The 21844-nt window shown below is 47.5% G+C and overlaps 1 protein-coding gene across 1 annotated transcript in view; it reads right to left on the bottom strand.

Annotated features, from left to right (window-relative positions):
• LOC126295328 (adenylate cyclase type 6) overlaps nt 1–21844 on the bottom strand; it is a 2630635-nt gene that overhangs the window by 1875469 nt on the left and 733322 nt on the right. The gene's annotated exons all lie outside the window — the stretch shown is intronic.

The following is a 21844-nucleotide window of genomic DNA, read 5'->3' as shown; positions in this document are numbered from 1 at the left end:
TTCCCCGTGTTCCTAGAACTACTCAGTCACACCCACGGCCATATGACATAGGGCGTTATCTTGCTGAAAAATGCCACTGCCGTCGGGAGACATGATCGTCACACCGAGCGAGGTGGCGCAGTGGTTAGCACACTGGACTCGCATTCGGGAGGACTATGGTTCAAAACCGCGTCCAGCCATTCCGATTTAGGTTTTCTGTGATTTCCCTAAGTCGCTCTAGGCAAATGCCCGGATGGTTCCTCTGAAAGGGCACGGACGACTTCCTTCCCCGTGTTCCTAGAACTACTCAGTCACACCCACGGCCTTATGACATAGGGCATTATCTTGCTGAAAAATGCCACTGCCGTCGGCAGACATGATCGTCACAACGAGCGAGGTGGCGCAGTGGTTAGCACACTGGACTCCCATTCGGGAGGACGATGGTTCAATCCCGCGTCCAGCCATTCCGATATAGGTTATCTGTGATTTCCCTAAGTCGCTCTAGGCAAATTCTGGGATGGTTCCTCTGAAAGGGCACGGCTGACTTCCTTCCCCATGTTCCTAGAACTACTCAGTCACACACATGGCCTTATGACATAGGGCGTTACCTTGCTGAAAAATGCCACTGCTGTCGGGAGACATGATCGTCACACCGAGCGAGGTGGCGCAGTGGTTAGCACACTGGACTCCCATTCGGGAGCACGATGGTTCAATCTCGCGTCCAGCCATTCTGATTTAGATTTTCGGTGATTTCCCAAAGTCACTCTAGGCAAATGCCGGGATGGTTCCTCTGAAAGGGCACGCCCGACTTCCTTCCCCGTGTTCCAAGAACTACTAAGTCACACCCATGACCATATGACATAGGGCGTTATCTTGCTGAAAAATGCCACTGCCATCGGGAGACATGATCGTCACACCGAGCGAGGTGGCGCAGTTGTTAGCACACTGGACTCGCATTCGGGAGGACGATGGTTCAAAACCGCGTCCAGCCATTCCGATTTAGGTTTTCTGTGATTTCCCTAAGTCGCTCTAGGCAAATGCCGGGATGGTTCCTCTGAAAGGGCACGCCCGACTTCCTTCCCCGTGTTCCTAGAACTACTCAGTCACACCCACGGCCTTACGACATAGGGCGTTATCTTGCTGAAAAATGCCACTGCTGTCGGGAGACATGATCGTCACACCGAGCGAGGTGGCGCAGTTGTTAGCACACTGGACTCCCATTCGGGAGGACGATGGTTCAATCTCGCGCCAGCCATTCCGATTTAGATTTTCGGTGATTTCCCAAAGTCGCTCTAGGCAAATGCCGGGATGGTTCCTCTGAAAGGGTACGCCCGACTTCCTTCCCCGTGTTCCAAGAACTACTAAGTCACACCCATGACCATATACATAGGGCGTTATTTTGCTGAAAAATGCCATTGCCGTCGGGAGACATGATCGTCACACCGAGCGAGGTGGCGCAGTGGTTAGCACACTGGACTCCCATTCGGGAGGACGATGGTTCAATCCCGCGTCCAGCCATTCCGATTTAGGTTTTCTGTGATTTCCCTAAGTCGCTCTAGGCAAATGCCGGGATGGTTCCTCTGAAAGGGCACGGCGGACTTCCTTCCCCGTGTTCCTAGAACTAATCAGTCACACCCATGGCCTTACGACATAGGGCGTTATCTTGCTGAAAAATGCCACTGTCGTCGGGAGACATGATCGTCACACCGAGCGAGGTGGCGCAGTGGTTAGCACACTGGACTCCCATTCGGGAGGACGATGGTTCAATCCCGCGTCCAGCCATTCCGATTTAGGTTTTCTGTGATTTCCCTAAGTCGCTCTAGGCAAATGCCGGGATGGTTCCTCTGAAAGGGCACGGCGGACTTACTTCCCCGTGTTCCTAGAACTACTCAGTCACACCCATGGCCTTATGACATAGGGCGTTATCTTACTGAAAAATGCCACTGCCGTCGGGAGACATGATCGTCACACCGAGCGAGGTGGCGCAGTGGTTGGCACACTGGACTCGCTTACGGGAGGACGGTGGTTCAAACCGCGTGCGGCTATCCTGATTTAGGTTTTCGGTAATTTTCCTAAATCGCTTTAGGCAAATGTTGGGATGGTTCCTTTGAAAGGGCAATGTCGTTTTCGTTCTCTGTCCTCCCCTAATCCTATGGGACCGATGACCTCGCTGTTAGGTCCCCTTAATCGAATCAACCAAACAACCCAAAACATATGCAAGCTCATTCCTGTTCATAAAACCAAGGCAAGGAAATGAGATACACAGTACGAGGGTCATTCAATACTGAGACACCCGGGTTCCCGGGTTCGATTCCAGGCAGGGTCAGGGATTTTCTCTGCCTCGCGATGACTGGGTGTTTTTTGGTGTCCTTAGGTTAGTTAGGTTTAAGTAGTTCTAAGTTCTAGGGGACTGATGACCATAGATGTTAAGTCCCTTAGTGCTCAGAGCCAATAATGAGACAAAATTAGCCTGGGGAAAATACTGTTAGTAGGGCAAGTTTGGTACTTTTATGGCTTTAAGTTGGCATCACTGGTATGAGCCCTGATCAGCTGTTGTGTCAACGTTGTTTTGCTTGTAACCTCAAGAATATGTATCAAGATGGAACGTCCACGTTAGTTGAACAACGTTCTGGTATTCATTTTTTATTTGCTGAAGGCGAGAAACCAATGAATGTATACAGTACAGTGTCTAAGGTTTATGGTAAGGGTTGTATGGATAGTGCAAATTTTTAAACGTGAGTAGAGCAGTTCAAAAATTGTTGCGATTCAGTGACTGACGAACACCGTTCTGGCCGACCAGTTACATTTTCAGCTCCCTCACTCGAAAGTCGAATAATGGTTCAAATGGCTCTGAGCACCATGGGACTTAACATCTGAGGTCATCAGTCTTCTAGAACTTAGAAGTACTTAACCCTAACTAACCTAAGGACATCACACATCCATGGCCGAGGCAGGATTAGAACCTGCGACCAAAGCAGTATGACGGTCATTCAGTAATTAAAGAGACAAATTGGTCTTGAGAAAAAACTGTTAGTAAAGCAAATTTGGTACTTTTATGACTTTAAGCTGGCATCAATAGGACAACAACCGTGTTAGAAAACTGCTGCGGAAGCAAAGGGAACTTCACAGCAAACATAAACATAGCCAAAGCCTTGCAGACAAACAAAAATTACGCGAAGCGAAATTTAGTGTGAGGAAGGCTGTGCGAGAGTCATTCAATGAATTCGAAAGTAAAGTTCTATGTACTGACTTGGCAGAAGATCCTAAGAAGTTTTGGTCTTATGACGAAGCGGTAGGTGGATCAAAATAAAATGTCCAGACACTTTCTGTCCAAAATGGTACTGAAACAGAAGATGACAGACTGAAGGCCGAAATACTAAATGTCTTTTTCCAAGCTGTTTCACGGAGGAAGACTACACTGTAGTTCCTTCTCTAGATTGTCGCACAGATGACAAAATGGTAGATATCGAAATAGACGACAGAGGAATAGAGAAACAATTAAATTCGCTCAAAAGAGGAAAGGCCGCTGGACCTGATGGGAAACCAGTTCGATTTTACACAGAACATGCGAAGGAACTTGCCGGATTTCTTGCAGCGGTATACCGTAGGTCTCTAGAAGAGGGTAGCGTTCCAAAGGATTGGAAAAGAGCACAGGTCATCCCCGTTTTCAAGAACGGACGTCGAACAGATGTGCAGAACTATAGACCTATATCTGTAACATCGATCAGTTGTAGAATTTTGGACCACATATTATGTTGGAGTATAATGACTTTTCTGGAGACTAGAAATCTACTCTGTAGGAATCAGTATGGGTTTCGAAAAAGACGGTCGTGTGATACCCAGCTCGCGCTATTCGTCCACAAGACTCAGAGGGCCATACACACGGGTTCACAGGTAGACGCCGTGTTTCTTGACTTCCACAAGGCGTTCGATACAGTTCCCCACAGTCGTTTAATGAACAAAGTAAGAGCATATGAACTATCAGATCAATTGTGTGATTGGATTGAGGAGTTCCTGGATAACAGAACGCAGTATGTCATTCTCAATGGAGAGAAGTCTTCCGAAGTAAGAGTGATTTCAGGTGTGCCGCAGGGGAGTGTCATAGGACCGTTGCTATTCACAATATACATAAATGACCTGGTGGATGACATCGGAAGTTCACTGAGGCTTTTTGCAGATTATGTTGTGGTGTATCGAGAGGTTGCAACAATGGAAAATTGTACTGAAATGCAGGAGGATCTGCAGCGATTTGACGCATAGTGCAGGGAATGGCAATTGAATCTCAATTTAGGCAAGTGTAATGTGCTGCGTATACATAGAAAGATAGATCCCTTATCATTTAGCTACAGAATAGCAGGTAAGCAACTGGAAGCAGTTAATTCCATAAATTATCTGGGAGTGCGCATTAGGGATGATTTAAAATCGAATGATCATATGAAGTTGATCGTCGGTAAAGCAGATACCAGACTGAGATTCATTGGAAGAATCCTAAGGAAATGCAATCCGAAAACAAAGGAAGTTGGTTACAGTACGCTTGTTCGCCCACTGCTTGAATACTGCTCAGCAGTGTGGGATCCGTACCAGATAGGGTTGATAGAAGAGATAGAGAAGATCCAACGGAGAGCAGCGCGCTTCGTTGCAGGATCATTTAGTAATCGCGAAAGCGTTACGGAGATGACAGATAAACTCCAGTGGAAGACTCTGCAGGAGAGACGCTCAGTAGCTCGGAACGGGCTTTTGTTAAAGTTCCGAGAATATACCTTCACCGAGTAGTCAAGCAGTATATTGCTCCCTCCTACGTATATCTCCCGAAGAGACCATGAGGATAAAATGAGAGAGATTAGAGCTTAGACAGAAGCATACCGACAATCCTTCTTTCCACGAACAATACGAGACTGGAATAGAAGGGAGAACCGATAGAGGTACTCATGGTACACTCCGCCACACACCGTCAGGCGGCTTGCGGAATATGGATGTAGATGTAAATGTAGAAAACACGTGCAAGATGGGTCCCGAAGGAGCTGACGCGGCTACACAAGGAAACAAGGTTGAGAGCGTGCACAGAGGTGAAGGAGCGTTATGAAAGAGAAGGTGAGCACTTCCTCAACAAAATTGTGATGAAACTAGGGTTGACCTATATGAGCCAGAATGAAAAAGACAAAGCATGGAGTGGAAGAAAAAACTCAAAACCCAAGCATCAGCTGGAAAAGCCATGTTGACGGTGTCTTGGGATGCTGGAGGTGCAGCATTTTTTTGTAATTATCTCGAAGAAGCCGCTCCGGGTAGCTGTGCTATCCGAGGCGTTTTGTCGCTGTCCGCGCAGCTCCCCCCATCGGCGGTTCGAATCCTACCTCGGGCATGGGTAGGTGTGTGTGTGTGTCGACCTTAGCGTAAGTTAGATTAATTAATGTGTAAGCTTAGGGACCAATGAGCTCAACCTTACCACAAATTATCAATTTCTGCAAATGGCTCTGAGCACTATGGGACTTAACAGCTGTGGTCATCAGCCCCTAGAACTTAGAACTACTTAAATCTAAGTAACCTAAGGACATCACACACATCCATGCCTGAGGCAGGATTCGAACCTGCGACCGTAGCAGTCGCACGCTTCCGGACTGCGCGCCTAGAACCGCGAGACCACCGCGGCCGGCAATACTAGTCGGATTTGCTTTTACACAAGGTAAAGCCAGCCATGAGAGAGTGTTATCGTGGTCCTCAGAGAACAGGTGTGATTCTCCAGCAACACAACGCACGTCCTCATGTTTCTCAACCAACCCGTGAACCCATCGACAGAATGGGCTGGAAAATACTGCCTCATCTCCTTACAGTCCTGATTCAGCACCTAGTGATTTCCATTTGTTTGGTGCACTGAAGGAGGCATTACGTGAGAAGAGGTTCCAGGGCAACGAGGACGTGAAAAAGTTTGTGGGAAATTGGTTCAAACGTCAAGATAAAGAGTTCTTTGCAGCTGGAATAAAAAAAAGCTTGTAGCCCGTTGGAACAGGTGCATAAATGTTGAAGGGGATTATGTTGAAAAGTAGAAAAAGTACTGTAAAAATAAACGCTTGTTTCTCCAGACCAGTTTATCTCTTTAATCGTTGAATAGTCGTCGTACATGCCTATTGATACTGACAAACAGAAAGTAAGGTAAATCAGAATGTCAGTGATGTGTATTGGAGAATTCTCGTGCGAGTTATGTAGGAGGTATCGTATTTGGAAAAGTTTCTACACCGAGACTTGTAAAATACCTGCGGTAGCACACACTAAAGAAGATCGCAAGTGCATTCAATAGTCATGTGGATTCTGAGCAGAAACGAGACAACTGACCATCACAGATTTTGTTAAAAATGATCACTGGCAGCGGCAGTATACGTTTCCACCCTAGTATGGAACGACTGATACACACCTGCTAGCGTTTCAGCGGAGATGTTGGAACAGGCTGGAGTAATACGTGGTTGCATACCATCGGATGTAGCTCATATGTCCTTGTGGACGGAGTCTTTGAGCTTTCCCCACAGGAAAAGTCTACAGGGGTCAAATCCAGTGAACCTGTCGGCCAAGGTGCAATCCTCTTCGCCCAATCCAACGACTTGGAAACAGTTAGTGAAGACGTGCTGTGGTACCTCGTGCACTACAGACTGGACTGCAGACGTACTGGTATCACAGGTTCCTATTAGTCTACAGAGGAACGTCTTCTAGCGTCCAAGGAAAATGGTCTGTTCAGAGGCCGCCATAATTAGGCATGTTCAGTATTTCTTCTACGAAAAACCGGACTATGAGCTGACGATTCACTATCCTACACTACACGTGTGCACCCCATCGACGCTGACGTTATTCCTGACGAAGCCAATGAGGGTTCTCAACAGACCAATAGTGCCGGTTTCGGCTGTTTACTTGGCCTTGATTGGTAAATGTGGCTCCATCATTAAACCAGATATATGATACAGTGTGAAATAAAAAGTATCCGGACACTTGGCTGAAAAAGATTTACAAATCCGTGGCGCCCTTGAATTCAATCTGGTGTTGGGCCACCCTTAGCCTTGATGATACTTTCCACTCTCGAAGGGATACGTTCAATCAGGTGCTGGAAGGTTTCTTGGGGAACGGCACCTCATTCTTAACGGAGTGCTGCACTGAGGAGAGGTACTGATGTCGGTCGGTGAGGCCTGGCACGAAGTCGGCGTTTCAAAACATCCCTAAGCTGTTCTATAGGATTCAGGCCAGGAGTCTGTGTAGGACAGTCCATTACAGGGATGTTACTGTCGTGTAACCACTCCGCCAGGGTCCGTGCATTATGAAAAGGTGCTCGATCGTATTGAAAACTGCAATCGCCATCCCCGAATTGCTCTTGAACAGTGGGAATCAAGAAGGTGCTTAAAACATCTGTGCTGTGATAGTACCACGCAAAAATGGGGTGCAAGCCCCTCCATGAAAAATACGACCACACCATAACACCACCGCCTTGGAATTTTACTGTTAGCACTGCACGCGCCGGCGGATGACGTTCACCTGGCGTTCCCCATACCGACATCCTGCCATCGGATCGCCACATTCTGTACCGAGCGTCGTCACTCCACACAACGTTTCTCCACTGTTCAATTCTCCAATGCTTACGCTCCTTGCACCGAGCGAGGCGTCGTTTGGCATTTCCCGGCGTGATGTGTGGCTTACAGCAGCCGGTTGACCATGAAATCCAGATTTTTTCACCTCCCAACTAACTGTCATAGTTCTTGCAGTGGTTTCAGATGCAGTCTGGAATTCCTGTGTGATGGCCTGGATAGATATCTGCCTATTACACTTTACGACCCTCTCCAACTGTCGACGGTCTCTGTCAGTCAACACACGAGGTCGGCCTGTACGTTTTTGTGCTTTACGTGTCCCTTCACGTTTCCTCTTCACTATCACATCGGAAACAGAGGACCTAGGGATGTTTAGAAGTGTAGAAATCTCGCGTACAGACGTATGACAAGTGACACCCAATCATCTGACCACGTTCGAAGTACGTGTGTTCCACGGAGCGCCCATTCTACTCTCTCACGATGTCTAATGACTGCTTAGGACGCTCATATGGAATACCTGGCAGTAGGTGGCAATATAATGCACGTATTAGGAAAAACATATGTTTTTGAGGGTGTCCGGATACTTTTGACCACATAGTCTACATCTGGAGTGTCCTGCCTTAGTATCCATGTTCAGACGTTAACACGATTCTCACAATCGTTTCCATGCTGGTCTTAATGGAGAGAGGTGTGACAGAGATGGAACTTACGTCGACGAAGAATGCATTGCCACTTCCTCATGCGAGGGCGCAGGAGCTAATGTGCGGATCAACTGCAACAGCAGCAAGAGCATAAATTCCCCTCCTCTTCTATCTTTGCTTGTTTCCTTCTGTTACGTTGTGTAGGTGTTACACTACCATTTTCACGAAAGTAATTGAAGAGGCTATTAAATAATTGCCGAGATGGTTGACATCTATTGGGACATCTTGCTGCATACATTGTACAAGAACGAACTGCATTCTTCGCACACTCTCCACATACCATCAGCATGCTGGGTTTTTCTGCACTGACAAATCCCCCGTATTCTCACGACCTACTGCTTTGACTGGCACTCAGTAACTAACTAGCGAGTCACAGTGCACTCAAGGAACATGCAGATACAGTGTAAGCAAACACAAAAACATCATACCTAGCAATTACTCAGGTGTAATGGCACAAACAAGTGTAAGTGTGGAAACCTCTGAAAATACCATTCGCACTATAGTCTTCCTACGAACACTACTGACATTTTACACTCCTGGAAATTGAAATAAGAACACCGTGAATTCATTGTCCAAGGAAGGGGAAACTTTATTGACACATTCCTGGGGTCAGATACATCACATGATCACACTGACAGAACCACAGGCACATAGGCAACAGAGCATGCACAATGTCGGCACTAGTACAGTGTATATCCACCTTTCGCAGCAATGCAGGCTGCTATTCTCCCATGGAGACGATCGTAGAGATGCTGGATGTAGTCCTGTGGAACGGCTTGCCATGCCATTTCCACATGGCGCCTCAGTTGGACCAGCGTTCGTGCTGGACGTGCAGACCGCGTGAGACGACGCTTCATCCAGTCCCAAACATGCTCAATGGGGGACAGATCCGGAGATCTTGCTGGCCAGGGTAGTTGACTTACACCTTCTAGAGCACGTTGGGTGGCACGGGATACATGCGGACGTTCATTGTCCTGTTGGAACAGCAAGTTCCCTTGCCGGTCTAGGAATGGTAGAACGATGGGTTCGATGACGGTTTGGATGTACCGTGCACTATTCAATGTCCCCTCGACGATCACCAGAGGTGTACGGCCAGTGTAGGAGATCGCTCCCCACACCATGATGCCGGGTGTTGGCCCTGTGTGCCTCGGTCGTATGCAGTCCTGATTGTGGCGCTCACCTGCACGGCGCCAAACATGCATACGACAGTCATTGGCACCAAGGCAGAAGCGACTCTCATCGCTGAAGACGACACGTCTCCATTCGTCCCTCCATTCACGCCTGTCGCGACACCACTGGAGGCGGGCTGCACGATGTTGGGGCGTGAGCGGAAGACTGCCTAACGGTGTGCGGGACCGTAGCCCAGCTTCATGGAGACGGTTGCGAATGGTCCTCGCCGATACCCCAGGAGCAACAGTGTCCCTAATTTCCTGGGAAGTGGCGGTGCGGTCCCCTACGGCACTGCGTAGGATCCTACGGTCTTGGCGTGCATCCGTGCGTCGCTGCGGTCCGGTCCCAGGTCGACGGGCACGTGCACCTTCCGCCGACCACTGGCGACAACATCGATGTACTGTGGAGACCTCACGCCCCACGTGTTGAGCAATTCGGCGGTACGTCCACCCGGCCTCCCGCATGCCCACTATACGCCCTCGCTCAAAGTCCGTCAACTGCACATACGGTTCACGTCCACGCTGTCGCGGCATGCTACCAGTGTTAAAGACTGCGATGGAGCTCCGTATACCATGGCAAACTGGCTGACACTGACGGCGGCGGTGCACAAATGCTGCGCAGCTAGCGCCATTCGACGGCCAACACCGCGGTTCCTGGTGTGTCCGCTGTGCCGTGCGTGTCATCATTGCTTGTACAGCATTCTCGCAGTGTCCGGAGCAAGTATGGTGGGTCTGACACACCGGTGTCAATGTGTTCTTTTTTCCATTTTTAGGAGTGTAATTTACCCTAATATTAGTATGTTAAACGTCAATCGGCCAATGGCCTTGCCGCAGTGATAATACCAGTTCCCGTCAGATCACAGAAATTAAGCGCTGTCGGGCTGGGCTAGGACATGGATGGGTAACCATAAGGTCTGCCGAGCGGTGTTGGCAAGCGGGGTGCACTCAGCCCTTGTGAGGCAAACTGAGGAGCTACTTGACTGCGAAGTAGCGGCTCCAGTCTCGTAAGCTGACGTACGGCTGGGAGAGCAGTGTGCTGATCACGTGCCCCTCCATATCAGCATCCAGAGACGGCTGTGGGCTGAGGATGACACGGCGGCCGGTCGGTACTGTTGGGCCCTCATGGCTTGTTCCGGCGAAATTTAGTTTGGTTTTTCAAATGTTAATAGACTTTGTTCGGTTTAAAAAGCGTATATTGGCAGAAAAATACACTTTCTAAGTATTATTGCATTCTGATTATTGGCTAACAATACGGGTCCCAAACTACCAATTCAGTCTGTGAAATCCGCACATCATGCCAGTTCCCATTTTCGCACTATTTGCGGTGCAAGTGTTGGGTGATTCACCCCGTATGTATAAGGTGATTCACCAAGATATGGCTGCGCGGGATTAGCCGAGCGGTCTCAGGCGCTGCAGTCATGGACTGTGCGGCTGGTCCCGGCGGAGGTTCGAGTCCTCCCTCGTGCATGGGTGTGTGTGTTTGTCCTTAGGATAATTTAGGTTAAGTAGTGTGTAAGCTTAGCGACTGATGATCTTAGCAGTTAACTCCCATGAGATTTCACACGCGTTTTAACATTTCTGAACCAAGATATGCAAATATTTTAATGTGTTATTCTATAAGTAAAACTAAAGAAAAAACTCGATATAAACCTAGGTCCGCATATATTTAGTTGCGGAGTAACGGCTAGTAAAAGATTTTGCATGAAATTTAGAAACTTCGCTACATGAAGCCATCGCAAAACTGTACTAGGTTGAAGCAAAGCACGATTTCCATTGACTTTGTTGTTATTCATCTGGTGAATCCAATAAAATATGTCGCAGACCTGTATCTGCAGCAGTTTTCCAGAACATCCAGAGAAGTAAAGATGTAATTTCGTTAAATTTTTAATTTATTAACTACGTCGCCCAGTTTGTTTTTTAAATTCCAGACAATTGCACAAAATTTTCAACAAAAATTATAGAGAAATTAACTGTGAAAAAATGATGGTAACACTATTGACTGAAACTGTATGAATGAGTCAGATAATCTGCTTTTATTAATACCACAGCACACGTGAATCCATGCTAAACAGGAGAAAAATAAAACTCAGTATTAAGGAAGTTGTACAGTGTAGATGCAATTTCACGTACAGATACAACTCACTAACGGTTGGCAACAATAACATAAACGTGTCTACATTGTTAATGGAAAGTAAACAAATTTACTTGTACCGGGTGATCAAAAAGTCAGTATAAATTTGGAAACTTAAGAAACCACGGAATAATGTAGACAGAGAGGTAAAAATTGACACACATGCCTGGAATGACATGGGCTAGACTGGGAAAGCTCTCTTGCGCGCGTCGTTTGGTGATGACCGTGTGCGCAGCCGCCACATTCTTCATGCTCGGCCTCCCAGGTCCCCAGACCTCAGTCCGTGCGATTATTGGCTTTGGTGTTACCTGAAGTCGCAAGTGTATCGTGATCGACCGACATCTCTGGGGATGCTGAAAGACAACATCCGACGCCAATACCTCACCATAACTCCGGACATGCTTTACAGTGCTGTTCACAACATTATTCCTCGATTACAGATATTGTTGAGGAATGAAGGTGGACATATTGAGCATTTCCTGTAAAGAACATGAGCTTTGATTTGTCTTACTTTCTTATGCTAATTATTGCTATTCTGATCAGACGAAGCGCCATCTGTCGGATATGCTTTGAACTTTAGTATTTTTTTTAGTTCTAATAAAAACCCATGTCATTCCAAGCCTGTGAGTCAATTTGTACCTCTCTATACATTATTCCGTGATTTATTCAGTTTTCAAATTTATACTGACTTTTTGATCACATCTTTGATTCTTTGGACGTTCTGGAAAACTACTGTAGATACACGCCTGGGACATGTTTTATTAGATTCACCAGACCAATAACAACAAAGTCAATGGAAATCGTGCTTTGCTTTAACCTAGTACAGTTTTGCGATGGCTTCATATTAGCGAAGTTGCTAAATTTCAGACAAAATCTTTTACTAGTTGTAACTCCGTAACTACACATTTGGGGACCTATGTTCATATCAAACTTTTTTCTTTAGTTTCATTTGTAGAATAACATATTAAAATATTTGCATATCTTCGTGAATGTCCCAGTAGATATAGTTCTAACTTGTTTCTTTTGTGATTATTTACTGTTTACGTACATCGTTTTAAATTACACTACTATTGTATTGTCAAAAATGATTCGTACCTCACTCGTGGGTGACTTTTTTCCTTTGAATATTGTACCCTATTTGATGAAGATAGGGGACTGATGACCTCAGACGTCAGGTTCCATAGCGCTCAGAGCCATTTTGATGGAGACAGCGAATTAAAAGTGTGATGTCGGACGTGCACCCCAAAACCGGTGAACAAAATAAATTGTGCAGTGTACACAGTATTGTGCTTCTTGTATAAAGAGAGAGAGAGACTGATGAGGACGCAAATTGTTCGAGACGGTGAAAAATGCTCACTCGCCCACCACGGAAAGATTCCGGCTGCAGATTGCTTCGCGACAATTCCCGAGTGCCGCGCAGCTGTGAGATCTGTAGGGCGAAAGAGAGCTGGAGGTGGTGTGGGTTCAGTGACAGCTGTCGATGAGCGAGGCCCCCGCAACGGATTGGAGCATCCATTTTCTTACCGGCCGCAGAGCCCTTTCCGCCCTGCCTCACTGCACGTCGTGTGCAGCTTTAGCCGCCGAAAGGGGGAAGAAAGCGGGGACGGTAGAAGCACGGACCTTTTTTTTTCTTTTCTTCCGCCACGCAGTAGTTCAGGGAAAGGGGGCGGTTCAACAGGTGGCTTTTATGGGCGGTCCAATACAGCGGATTTCTGCAGCGCGCTTTTTATGCCAGCGAGTAACGACGATGTTGCAAAATCAAATATCTTGGTGTAAAAGCACAACCATGCTCACAAAAACACAGTGAAGTGCATGGCGGAGGATACTTTCCATTCCAACGACCACAGTATTCATCCCAAGATCTAACAGAAAACTTCAGCGAAAATCCGCACTATTTTCGTATATACGATAGGCGTTCAAGTAAGGCAACAAACTTCTTTTTCTTCGGTTCCCTCCCCACCTCTCTCTCTCTCTCTCTCTCTCTCTCTCTCTCTCTCTCTCTCTCTCTCTCTCTCTCTCTCCCTCTCTCCCTCTCCTCCCGCATCTCGTGGTCGTGCGGTAGCGTTCTCGCTTCCCACGCACGGGTTCACGGGTTCGATTCCCGGCGGGGTCAGGAATTTTCTCTACTTCGTGATGGCTGGGTGTTGTGTCACGTCCTTAGGTTAGTTAGGTTTAAGTAGTTGTAAGTTCTAGGGGACTGATGACCATAGATGTAAAGTTCCATAGTGCTCAGAGCCATTTGAACCATCTCTCTGTCCCTCATTCCACACACACACATATATATATCGCTGCTGGGAGAGGTTAGAATATATATATTTCTTTTCCTCCCTCTCCCAGCAGCCACATCAGTTCTGCCGAAAAATTAGCGTCACAACGAACACATGAACAACGATGAACAAATGAGCAGCGATAATAACACCCCCAAGAACATAAGTTTTTCATATTAGGTGCATTGTGCTGCCACCTACTGCCCGGTACTCCATATCACTGACCTCAGTAGTCATTATACACTCCTGGAAATTGAAATAAGAACACCGTGAATTCATTGTCCCAGGAAGGGGAAACTTTATTGACACATTCCTGGGGTCAGATGCATCACATGATCACACTGACAGAACCACAGGCACATAGACACAGGCAACAGAGCTTGCACAATGTCGGCACTAGTACAGTGTATATCCACCTTTCGCAGCAATTCAGGCTGCTATTCTCCCATGGAGATGATCGTAGAGATGCTGGATGTAGTCCTGTGGAACGGCTTGCCATGCCATTTCCACCTGGCGCCTCAGTTGGACCAGCGTTCGTGCTGGACGTGCAGATCGCGTGAGACGACGCTTCATCCAGTCCCAAACATGCTCAATGGGGGACAGATCCGGAGATCTTGCTGGCCAGGGTAGTTGACTTGCACCTTCTAGAGCACGTTGGGTGGCACGAGATACATGCGGACGTGCATTGTCCTGTTGGAACAGCAAGTTCCCTTGCCGGTCTAGGAATGGTAGAACGATGGGTTCGATGACGGTTTGGATGTACCGTGCACTATTCAATGTCCCCTCGACGATCACCAGAGGTGTACGGCCAGTGTAGGAGATCGCTCCCCACACCGTGATGCCGGGTGTTGGCCCTGTGTGCCTCGGTCGTATGCAGTCCTGATTGTGGCGCTCACCTGCACGGCGCCAAACACGCATACGACCATCATTGGCACCAAGGCAGAAGCGACTCTCATCGCTGAAGACGACACGTCTCCATTCGTCCCTCCATTCACGCCTGTCGCGACACCACTGGAGGCGGGCTGCACGATGTTGGGGCGTGAGCGGAAGACGGCCTAACGGTGTGCGGGACCGTAGCCCAGCTTCATGGAGACGGTTGCGAATGGTCCTCGCCGATACCCCAGGAGCAACAGTGTCCCTAATTTGCTGGGAAGTGGCGGTGCGGTCCCCTACGGCACTGCGTAGGATCCTACGGTCTTGGCGTGCATCGGTGCGTCGCTGCGGTCCGGTCCCAGGTCGACGGGCACGTGCACCTTCCGCCGACCACTGGCGACAACATCGATGTACTGTGGAGGCCTCACGCCCCACGTGTTGAGCAATTCGGCGGTACGTCCACCCGGCCTCCTGCATGCCCACTATACGTCCTCGCTCAAAGTCCGTCAACTGCACATACGGTTCACGTCCACGCTGTCGCGGCATGCTACCAGTGTTAAAGACTGCGATGGAGCTCCGTATGCCACGGCAAACTGGCTGACACTGACGGCGGCGGTGCACAAATGCTGCGCAGCTAGCGCCATTCGACGGCCAATACCGCGGTTCCTGGTGTGTCCGCTGTGCCGTGCGTGTGATCATTGCTTGTACAGCCCTCTCGCAGTGTCCGGAGCAAGTATGGTGGGTCTGACACACAGGTGTCAATGTGTTCTTTTTTCGATTTCCAGGAGTGTATATCGTCAAAATGGGGCGCTCCGCGGATCTCACGGACTTCGAACGTGATGAGGTGATTGGGTATCACATGTGTCATACCTCTCTTTGCGGTATTTCCACATTCCTAAACATCCGTAGGTCCACTGTTTCCGATGTGATAGTGAAGTGGAAGCGTGAAGGGGCACGTACAGCACAAAAGCGCACAGGCCGGCCTCATCTGTTGACAGACAGAGACCGCCGTAGTGGGTAATAGGCAGACATCTATCCAGAGCACCACACAGGAATTCCAAACTGCATCAGGATTCACTGCAAGTACTATGACAGTTGGGCTGGAGGTGAGAAAACTTTGATTTCACGGTCGAGCGGCTGCCCATAAGCCACACATCCCGCCGGTAAATGCCAAACTACGCCTCGCTTTGTGTAGGGAGCGTTAGCATTGGACGATTGGACAGTGGCAAAACGTTGTGTGGAGTGACGAATCACGCAACACAATGTGGCGATCCGATGACAGGGTGTGGGTAAGGCGAATGGTCAGTAACCGCCACCTGCCAGCATGTGTGGTGCCAACAGTAAAATACGGAGGCGGTGGTGCCGTGGTGTGGTATTTGATGGAGGGGCTACACACTAGTTGTTGATTTGCGTGGCACTGTCAAAGCACAAGCCTACATTGATGTTTTAAGGACCTTCTTGCTTCCCACTATTGACGAGTCAAGGATGGCTATTCCATCTTTCAATACAATCGGCACCTGTTCATAATGCACGGCCTGTGGCGGAGTGGCTACACTAAAATAACATCCCTGTAATGGACTGGCCTGCACAGAGCCCTGAGGCCGGGCGGATTGGCCGAGCGGTTCTAGGCGCTTCAGTCTCGAACAGCGCGACCGCTACGGACCCAGGTTCGAATTCTGCCTCGCGCATGGATGTGTGTAATGTCCTTCGGTTTAAGTAGTTCTACGTTCTAGGGGCCTGATGACCTCAGATGTTAAGTTCCATAGTGCTCAAACCCATTTGAAGAGCCCTGACCTGAATCGTATAGAGCGCCTACTTCGTGTCAGGCCTCACCGACCGACATCGATACCTCTCCTCAGTGCAGCACTACGTGAAGAATCTGCTGCCATTCCCCATGAAACCTTCCAGCACCTGATTGAACGTATGCTTCCGAGAGTGGAAGCTATCAACAAGGCTAAGGATAGGCCAACACCATTACCGATGGAGGGCGGCACGAACTTGTAAGTCACATTCAGCCGGGTGTCCAGATACTTTTGCTCACGTATATATACAGGGTGTTACAAAAAGGTACGGTCAAACTTTCAGGAAACGTTCCTCACACACAAAGAAAGAAAATATGTTATGCGGACATGTGACCGGAAACGCTTACTTTCCATGTTAGAGCTAATTTTATTACTTCTCTTCAAATCACATTAATCATGGAATGGAAACACACAGCAACAGAACGTACCAGCGTGACGTCAAACACTTTGTTACAGGAAATATTCAAAATGTCCTCCGTTACCGAGGATACGTGCATCCACCCTCCGTCGCATGGAATCTCTGGTGCGCTGATGCACCCCTGGAGAATGGCGTATTGTATCACACCCGTCCACAATACGAGCACGAAGAGTCTCTACATTTGGTACCAGGGTTGCGTAGACGAGAGCTTTCAAATGCCCCCATAAATGAAAGTCAAGATGGTTGAGTTCAGGAGAGCGTGGAGGCCATGGAATTGGTCCACCTCTACCAATCCGTCGGTCACCGAATTTACATCTACATCTACATGACTACTCTGCAATTCACATTTAAGTGCTTGGCAGAGGGTTCATCGAACCACAATCATACTATCTCTCTACTATTCCACTCCAGAACAGCGCGCGGGAAAAACGAACACCTAAACCTTTCTGTTCGAGCTCTGATTTCTCTTATTTTATTTTGATGATCATTCCTACCTATGTAGGTTGGGCTCAACAAAATATTTTCGCATTCGGAAGAGAAAGTTGGCAATTGAAATTTCGTAAAAAGGTCTATGCTGTAATGACTTCCATCCCAACTCGTGTATCATATCTGCCACACTCTCTCCCCTATTACGTGATAATACAAAACGAGCTGCCCTTTTTTGCACCCTTTCGATGTCCTCCGTCAATCCCACCTGGTAAGGATCCCACACCGCGCAGCAATATTCTAACAGAGGACGAACGAGTGTAGTGTAAGCTGTCTCTTTAGTGGACTTGTTGCATCTTCTAAGCGTCCTGCCAATGAAACGCAACCTTTGCCTCGCCTTCCCCACAATATTATCTATGTGGTCCTTCCAACTGAAGTTGTTCGTAATTTTAACACCCAGGTACTTAGTTGAATTGAGAGCCTCGAGAATTGTACTATTTATCGAGTAATCGAATTCCAACGGATTTCTTCTGGAACTCATGTGGATCATCTCACACTTTTCGTTATTTAGGGTCAACTGCCACCTGACACACCATACAGCAATCTTTTCTAAATCGCTTTGCAACTGATACTGGTCTTCGGATGACCTTGTTGGGAAGCGTACGAACACTTCGACTGAAATGTGCGGGAGCTCCATCGTGTACGAACCACATGTTGTGTCGTACTTGTAAAGGCACATGTTCTAGCAGCACAGGTAGAGTATCCCGTATGAAATCGTGATAACGTGCTCCATTGAGTGTAGGTGGAAGAACATGGAGCCCAATCGAGACATGACCAACAATGCCTGCACAAACGTTCACAGAAAAAAAGTGTTGATGACGTAATCGCACAATTTCGTGCGGATTCTCGTCCGCCCACACATGTCGATTGTGAAAATTTACAATTTGATCACGTTGGAATGAAGCCTCATCCGTAAAGAGAAGATTTGCACTGAAATGAGGATTGACACATTGTGGGATGAACCATTCGCAGAAGTGTACCCGTGGAGGCCAATCAGCTGCTGATAGTGCCTTCACACGCTGTACACGGTACGGAAACAACTGGTTCTCCCGTAGCACTCTCCATACAGTGACGTGGTCAACGTTACCTTGTACAGCAGCAACTTCTCTGACGCTGACATTAGGGTTATCGTCAACTGCACGAAGAACTGCCTCGTCCATTGCAGGTGTCCTCGTCGTTCTAGGTCTTCCCCAGTCGCGAGTCATAGGCTGGAATGTTCCGTGCTTCGAACGTCTTCCTGTCGGGACACCTTCGTTCTGGAAATCTGTCTCGATACAAACATACCGCGCCACGGCTATTGCTCCGTGCTAATCCATACATCAAATGGGCATCTGCCAACTCCGCATTTGTAAACATTGCACTGACTGCAAAACCACTTTCGTGATGAACGCTAACCTGTTGATGCTACGTACTGATGTGCTTGATGCTAATCTTGTGGAGCAATGAGTCGCATGTCAACACAAGCACCGAAGGCAACATTACCTTCCTTCAATTGGGCCAACTGGCGGTGAATCGAGGAAGTGCAGTACATACTGACGAAACTAAAATGAGCTCTAACATGGAAATCAAGCGTTTCCGGACACATGTCCACATAACATCTTTTCTTTATTTGTGTGTTAGGAATTTTCCTGAAAGTTAGGCCGCACCTGTTTGTAACACTCTGTATATATACAGGGTGGTTCATTGATAGAGACCGTGCCAAATATCTCACGAAATGAGCATCAAACGAAAAAAGAACAAAGAACAAAACTCGTCTAACTTGAAGGGGGAAACCAGATGGATCTATGGTTGGCCCGCTAGATGGCGCTGCCATAGGTCACACGGATATCAACTGCGTTTTTTAAAATACGAACCCCCATTTTTTATTACATATTCGTGTAGTACGTAAAGATATATGAACGTTTTAGTTGGACCACTTTCTTCGCTTTGTGACAGATGCCGCTGCAATAGTCACAAACGTGGTATCACGTAACATTCCGACAGAGCGGACGGTATTTGTTTCGTGATACATTACCCGTGTTAAACTGGACCGTTTACTAATTGAGGAAAAGATCGATATCGTGTTGATGTATGGCTCTTGTGATCAAAATCCCCAACGGACGTGTGCTATATCCGCTGCTCGGTATCCTGGACGACATCATCCAAGTGTCCGGACCGTTCTCCGTATAGTTGCGTTATTTAAGGAAAAGGGAAGTGTTCAGCCACATGTGAAACGTCAACGACGACCTGCAACAAATGATGATGCCCAAGTAGGTGTTTTAGCTGCTGTCGCGGCTAATCCGCACATCAGTAGCAGACAAATTGCGCGATAATTCGGATTCTCAAAAACGTTGGTGTGCAGAATGCTACATCCACATAGATTGCGCCCGTACCATATGTCTATGCACCAGGAATTGCGTGGCGACGACTTTGAACGTCGTGTACAGTTCTGCCAGAGGGCACAAGAGAAAATACGGGACGATGACAGGTTTTTTGCACGCGATCTGTTTAGCGACGAAGCGTCATTCACCAACAGCGGCAACGTAAACCGGCATAATATGCACTATTGGGCAACGGAAAATCCACGATGGCTGCGACAAGTGGAACATCGGCGACCTTGGCGGGTTAATGTATGGTGCGGCAATATGGGAGGAAGGTAATTGGCCCCCATTTTATCAGTGGCAATCTAAATGGTGCAATGTATGCTGATTTCCTACGTAATGTTCTACCGATGTTACTACAAGATGTTTCACTGCATAACAGAATGGCGATGTACTTCCAACATGGTGGATGTCCGGCACATAGCTCGCGTGCGGTTGAAGCGGTACTGAATAGCATACTTCATGACAGGTGGATTGGTCGTCGAAGCACCATACCGTGGCCCGCACGTTCACCGGATCTGACGTCCCCGGATTTCTTTCTGTGGGGAAAGTTAAAGGATATTTGCTATCGTGATCCACCGGCAACGCCTGACAACATGCGTCAGCGCAATGTCAATGCATGTGCGAACATTACGGAAGGCGAACTACTCGCTGTTGAGAGGAATGTCGTTACACGTATTGCCAAATGCATTGAGGTTGACGGACATCGTTTGGAGCATTTATTGCATTAATGTGGTATTTACAGGTAATCACGCTGTAGCAGCGTACCTACGTTCTGTATTTTAATTTTAAAAAAACGTACCTGTTACCAACTGTTCGTCTAAAATTGTGAGCCATGTTTTTGTGACTATTACAGCGCCATATATCACAAAGCGAAAAAAGTGGTCCAACTAAAGCAATCATATTTCTTTATGTACTAAACGAATATGTAATAAAAAATGGGGACTCCTATTTTAAAAAACGCAGATGATATCCGTTTGACCTATGGCAGCGCCATGTAGCGGACCAACCATAGCGCCATCTGGTTTCCCCCTTCAAGCTAGACGAGTTTCGTTTTTTGTAGTTTTTTCGTTTGACGCTTATTTCGTGAGATGTTTGGCCCGGTCACGATCAGTGGACCACCCTGTATAACTGGACAGTTACAAGGGCTTAAGAGAGATTAGGATAGATTTGGAGGCATGCAGACGCTCATTTTTTCCACGGACCAGACAGAACGTGACAGAAAAATGTAATATTGGTTTGAAGTACCCGAACCATCCTCCACACCTGCGGGGGGGGGGGGGGGGGCGGTCATCAGTCTACTGACTGGTTTGATGCGGCCCGCCACGAATTCCTCCCCTCTGCTAACCTCTTCATCTCAGAGTAGCACTTGCAACCTACGTCCTCAATTATTTGCTTGACATATTCCAATCTCTGTCTTCCTCAACAGTTTTTGCCCTCTACAGCTCCCTGTAGTACCATGGAAGTCATTCTTAGCAGATGTCCTATCATCCTGTCCCTTCTCCTTATCAGTGTTTTCCACATATTCCTTTCCTCTCCGATTCTGCGTAGAACCTCTTCATTCCTTACCTCATCAGTCCACCTAATTTTCAACATTCGTCTATAGCACCACATCTCAAATGCTTCGATTCTCTTCTGTTCCGGTTTTCGGACACTCCATGTTTCACTACCATACAATGCTGTACTCCAGACGTATATCCTCCGAAATTTCTTCCTCAATTTAAGGCCGGTATTTGATATTAGTAGACTTCTCTTGGCCAGAAATGCCTTTTTTGCCATAGCGCATCTGCTTTTGATGTCCTCCTTGTCCGTCCGTCATTGGTTATTTTACTGCCTAGGTAGCAGAATTCCTTAACTTCATTGACTTCGTGACCATCAATCCTCATGTTAAGTTTCTCGCTGTTCTCATTTCTACTACTTCTCATTACCTTCGTCTTTCTCCGATTTACTCTCAAACCATACTGTGTACTCATTAGACTGTTCATTCCGTTCAGCAGATCATTTAATTCTTTTTCACTTTCACTCAGGATAGCAATGTCATCAGCGAATCGTATCATTGATATCCTTTCGCCTTGTATTTTAATTCCACTCCTGAACCT

This window comes from Schistocerca gregaria, chromosome 11 (genome assembly GCF_023897955.1).
Source record: "Schistocerca gregaria isolate iqSchGreg1 chromosome 11, iqSchGreg1.2, whole genome shotgun sequence".
In the NCBI taxonomy this organism is placed as follows: domain Eukaryota; kingdom Metazoa; phylum Arthropoda; class Insecta; order Orthoptera; family Acrididae; genus Schistocerca; species Schistocerca gregaria.
The sequence above is the reverse complement of the archived record's forward strand: the minus strand, read 5'-3'. Positions and strand labels throughout refer to the sequence as shown.